Source organism: Muntiacus reevesi, chromosome 6, assembly GCF_963930625.1.
Source record: "Muntiacus reevesi chromosome 6, mMunRee1.1, whole genome shotgun sequence".
Taxonomy (NCBI): domain Eukaryota; kingdom Metazoa; phylum Chordata; class Mammalia; order Artiodactyla; family Cervidae; genus Muntiacus; species Muntiacus reevesi.
This window is the reverse complement of record NC_089254.1, coordinates 27,401,829-27,406,614: the sequence shown is the minus strand read 5'-3', so window position 1 is coordinate 27,406,614 and position 4,786 is coordinate 27,401,829. Positions and strand designations below refer to the sequence as shown.

Sequence of the window (4,786 nt, the reverse complement as noted above, 5' to 3'; positions counted from 1 at the left end):
TTCTTCAATAGTTGCAACAAATGGACTCAGTAGTTGTGACTCCCAGGCTCTAGAGCACCAGCTAGATAGTTGTGGCCCACGGGCTTAGTTGCTCCTTGGCATGTGGGATCTTCCTGCTCAGGGGTCGAACCTCTGTCTCCTACATTGACAGGTGGATTCTTTATCACTGAACCACCAGGGAAGCCTGGAATATTTATTTTTATAAGCTCTCTGGGTGATGATTATTCACTTAGCTGGAAATGTAATGAATAAAGGAATGAGTTCAAGGAAATGGGTTAACTTGACTATTTGCAATCCTGGACTATTTAGCAACCTAAAATTATCCTCTATCTACCCATACATTAAACAATTCATTTGCTGCTCTGATTAGAGGAAAAATTCCCAATAAATCATTGACATTCTTTAATTATTAACATTTTCCTCTTTCCTTTGAGGTTTTTAATCCCTCATTCATTGAACCAGGCCATACTGAAGACTTTTTCTTCAAATTTCCCTGTCACCTCATACCAATACTTTGCAGAGGAATGAAAGTGAGAGATGTTGGAAAAGCGAATTTGTTTTGACTAGTACTGTACAAGTAGCTGCTGAAATTTTTGTATCTTTCTTTTGAAATGAATTCTGTCTCTAAAAAGTTTGTCTCATTCTGCCTTGCTTTTCATTCCCCCTGTGCTACAATTATTTCATAATAGTGGCACTAAATTAAAAGAATTCCCCGTTGTGACAAGTCATTCAGCTATTACTCAGTTCTATTTTAACTGTTAGGAAGTATTGGTGCTAGTCTTATTCTGCCATTTACTGGTTATTTGACCTTGGCCAACAAACTTAACCTGTCTGATTTAACATTATCATCATAAGAACAAAATGTTTGCCAACTTACCTGTTAATGCACAGGGCTGATTTTGTGTAATCCAAAATACACTGTGTTAACTGTGAAGTAAAGTAAATATTAGTTGATGAGATTAAGAATAATGAGAATAATGGTTAGCAATTTTCAGCAGGAATCTCTGCTTTTGGGGGAAGTGAGTTCGGTTGTTGTTTTTTCTTCTTTCTGCCCCATGTATCTTTTTTTTTCTTTTCAAACTCAAACTAGAAGTTCTTTGATGGCTTCCCTGGTGACGCAGACAGTAAAGAATCTGACTGCAAGGCGGGAGACATGGGTTTTATCCCTGGGTTGGGAAGATCCCCTGGAAGAGGGCATGGCAACCCACTCCAGTATTCTTGCCTGGAGAATCCCCGGGGATGAAGGAGCCTGGTGGGCTGCAGTCTGTGGGGTCGAAAAGAATCAGACGTGACTGAGCGACTAAGCACAGCATATTAATGAATCAACTCTCAAAACTTTACACTCATCTTTACTATTGACTTACCTTGTTTCACTGAAGTTGTTTTTAACACGAAATTTCATACCCTGCAGCCACCCCTGCACCATCTGAAAGAGTGGTTAGTATTCAGAGGTGTCTGGTTTCACAGGATTCAGCTGAGCAGATAAGCACAGCACAGCTCCGAAGTTCTTCAAAGTTATATGTATACCATACAATTTCATGAGAGAATTAGGCGTGTTATTTAAATTATGTAAATTCACACTCTCTTTCCTAAGTTATATAAAAGATTCATAGGCACTCTTTCCAGTTGGTAATGACAAGAATGATGGTACTTGAGTAATTAAACTTCACAAAACACCTATATCTTATCCTCCTGAAGATGTTCCTGGAAAGCTGTTGTGCCACATCTAACAAAAATCTCTGCAGTCAGCATGTTAGACAATTCTGAGTTAGCATCACTCTTAGGACCATTTTGACCATCCTTATAACAACGGGAGTGATTTTCCTGAAGAAATTGAAGAGTGACCTGCTGCTTGTGACTGGACCTCTGATGTTCAATCTAGTTTCTCTGCATAGAACATACCAGAAATTTGTCATCACTGCCTTCATCAGTGATGTGAACAGCCCAAAGCATCTCACCCATGCTTACTTTAAAGAAGAAGAAACTTCTGAAGCTCAGGCACCAGGAAGACAAGATCCTCACAGAGGAGAAATAAGAGTTTACTGAGCAGTTGCAGGCTAATCAGAAGGCTGTGGACTCGAAAATTCTGCCAAAAAACAAAGGTGTTTCTCAGCTCCAGGGCTATCTCTGCTCTGCGTTTTGTCTCCCAAATGGAGTTTATTCTCACAAATTGGTGTTCTAAATTTCTTACAAAAACATAATAAAATAACTGATACGTTATACTAGAGTATAGTATCCAGCAGGTTCATTCATTTTTTACTTTACTGGAATAAGAAAGAAGTCTCAGGAAAGGAAGTTAGGTGGAATGCCTTTGTGACTAAGAGCTTAATAGTTTAAGGGAACATGTGAGAAATCTTTCAATCAACAGGACTTTCCATGGTTACCACTCGTGGAAACGATGGTTCATCCTGTTTCTCTAAACAGATGCCCTGCTGTCCCCTCTGTATTATCGGTCCCAGGCACTTTGAGTTCACAGAAGCCTTCCTGATAGATGTTCTCATCATTCCATGGAAATAGGCATGCCTGTGTGGGAGAAGATCATAAGTGATGTAAAATGTGAATAAGCAGCAGCATCCTTATTGTTGGGTGTATCTTCTGTGTTTAGCAATTCTCCATTTTTCATAAAAACTCAGAAAATATTTATGTAGAAGTTCACTGTGCTGACACACTTTTTCAGTTGAAATAAACAAGGGAAGAAAAGCAAGAGAACTTGGATAATATAAAATATGTTTTTGGCTTTATTTTAATCCAAAATAAACCTGAAGGAACTTTAATGAATACCCACCCTTGGATTCCTTCATTCAATAAATATTAAACCAATTGTTTCCTGTATATTTTTCCATTTATCCATCTACCTGTCTTCTGAAGTAATTCATACTTATTTTGTAGTCTGTTACTTTAGGTATTATTCTTAGTTATATGGGACTGTACAATAAATTTCCTCCAAGTATAGCAGCTTATAAAAATAGACATTTATTATCTTCATTTCAGGGCTCTCGATGCAGTTTAGTGGGCGATCTCTGGTTTAGAGTCTCTCACCAGATTATAATCCAGTGTCCCCTGGCCTGCAGTCATCTCAAGGTTCTCTAGGAGTAGGATTGGGAGCTCTCAAGCTCACTCATGGCTCATGTGGCTGTTGGCTGGAGATAACACTTTCTTGTCACATGGACTTCTCCATAAGTCACTCCCAACATGGCAGGTGACTTCCCTCAAAATGAGCAAGTATGTTAGTCATTCAGTCATGTCCGACTCTTTGCTACTCCATAGACTGTAGACCCCCAGTCTCCTCTGTTCATGGAATTCCCCATGAATATTGGAGTGGGTTGCCATTTCCTACTCCAGGAAAAGCGAGCAATCGAGAGAGCAAGAGAAAAGGAGAAAGACAGAAGCCAGAGTCTTCTGTAACTTGTTTTTGGAAACAACACCGTGTCATTTTTACTTTATTCATTTTGTAAGAGGCGATACTAGGTCCAGCCCAGGTTCAAGAGAAGAGAATTATACAAGGGATTGAATAGCAGAAGCAGGGATCACTGGGAACCACCACAGTGCTGTCCCAAGGATGCACAATACGGTTCCTTGCTCTTAAGGCATTTGCCAGCTGTAGAAAGTAAACATTTACAAAAGAGTAACTTACAAGGCAGTGAGTAGATCATAGAGTTAGTGGATAATAGAGATGTTCTTAGGAGGAAGTCTGTTTGAGGCAGTCAGGGAAGTTATGGTATAATAGGCTTCATATTTTGGCCTGGTTGTATGGATAGACATTGGCTGAGTCCACAGAAAGAGAAAACATCCTTGAGGTTTCAGAATAAGCAGCTGCAAAAGTTGGAAGAATCTTTGGGATTTAAAGTGACTAACTATGTTCTCTCTAGGATAAAGTTTAAATGCCTTACTGGTTTTTTTTTTTGTGTGTGTGTGTGTATATTAGTATATATGTGTGTGTGTGTATGGATAGATAGTTAGAAAGATAATCTCCATGGCTCTTCCACTAGTACCCCTGAATATGTGTCCTAGGATCTGATCATGCAGTTTCAAGTGAACCCTGGTTTCCTCACTTATATGCACTACCAGAGAGTATTCTCTTTAGGCTCTCTTATTCTCCATAATTTGCTTTGCTAATATCAATAAGCACCTGTATCATTAAGCACTGTTTTCTAAAATGTTTCCAGCTGAAGAAGTAAGAGGAAGCCACGTCCTAACTCTCTCAGCAAGACTTGCCTCTCTTCCCTCTGGGGGATATTCCACCTCCATGCTCACCTTATCAAGACATATTGTTTTGTACTTGCTCATCGCCCCTTTTACAAGGTAGCTCTTCCAGGATAAGAACTATGCTTTAATTTCTATTTATGACCGATTTAATGCCTACTGTTTAATAGGAGCTCTTTTTGTCACTAAAAGAAAGAACATAATCCTATTAATGAGATAAACCAATTGGAATAGAGGGGCTGGCCTAGGGAGACATGATATTGTTGAAAATAACCACTGACAGAAGTAGTAAAGTCAGGTAAGAGACTCTCCCTCTCTCTCTCTCCCTGTATCCCTCTTTTTTCCCTCTCTTCCTTTCGCTCCCTCCCTCATTTTCTCTCTCTCTTCTTGGTGGTAACTTAGATGTGCCCTTGACTGAGACAAGTGGTTTTCTGCTCGTATAAGTAAGTAAGTAAATGTTGCTCAGTCCTGTCCGACTCTTTGCGACCCCATGGACTGTAGCCTACCAGGTTTCTCTGTCCATGGGATTCTCCAGGCAAGGGTACTGGAGTGGGTTGCCATTTCCTTCTCATATATTATTTGG

General features: G+C 39.6%; 1 pseudogene; it reads left to right on the top strand.

Moving 5' to 3' along the window:
- Positions 1-977: 977 nt before the first annotated feature.
- On the top strand, positions 978-2,182 carry LOC136170292 (large ribosomal subunit protein eL6 pseudogene; annotated as a pseudogene).
- Positions 2,183-4,786: the final 2,604 nt, after the last annotated feature.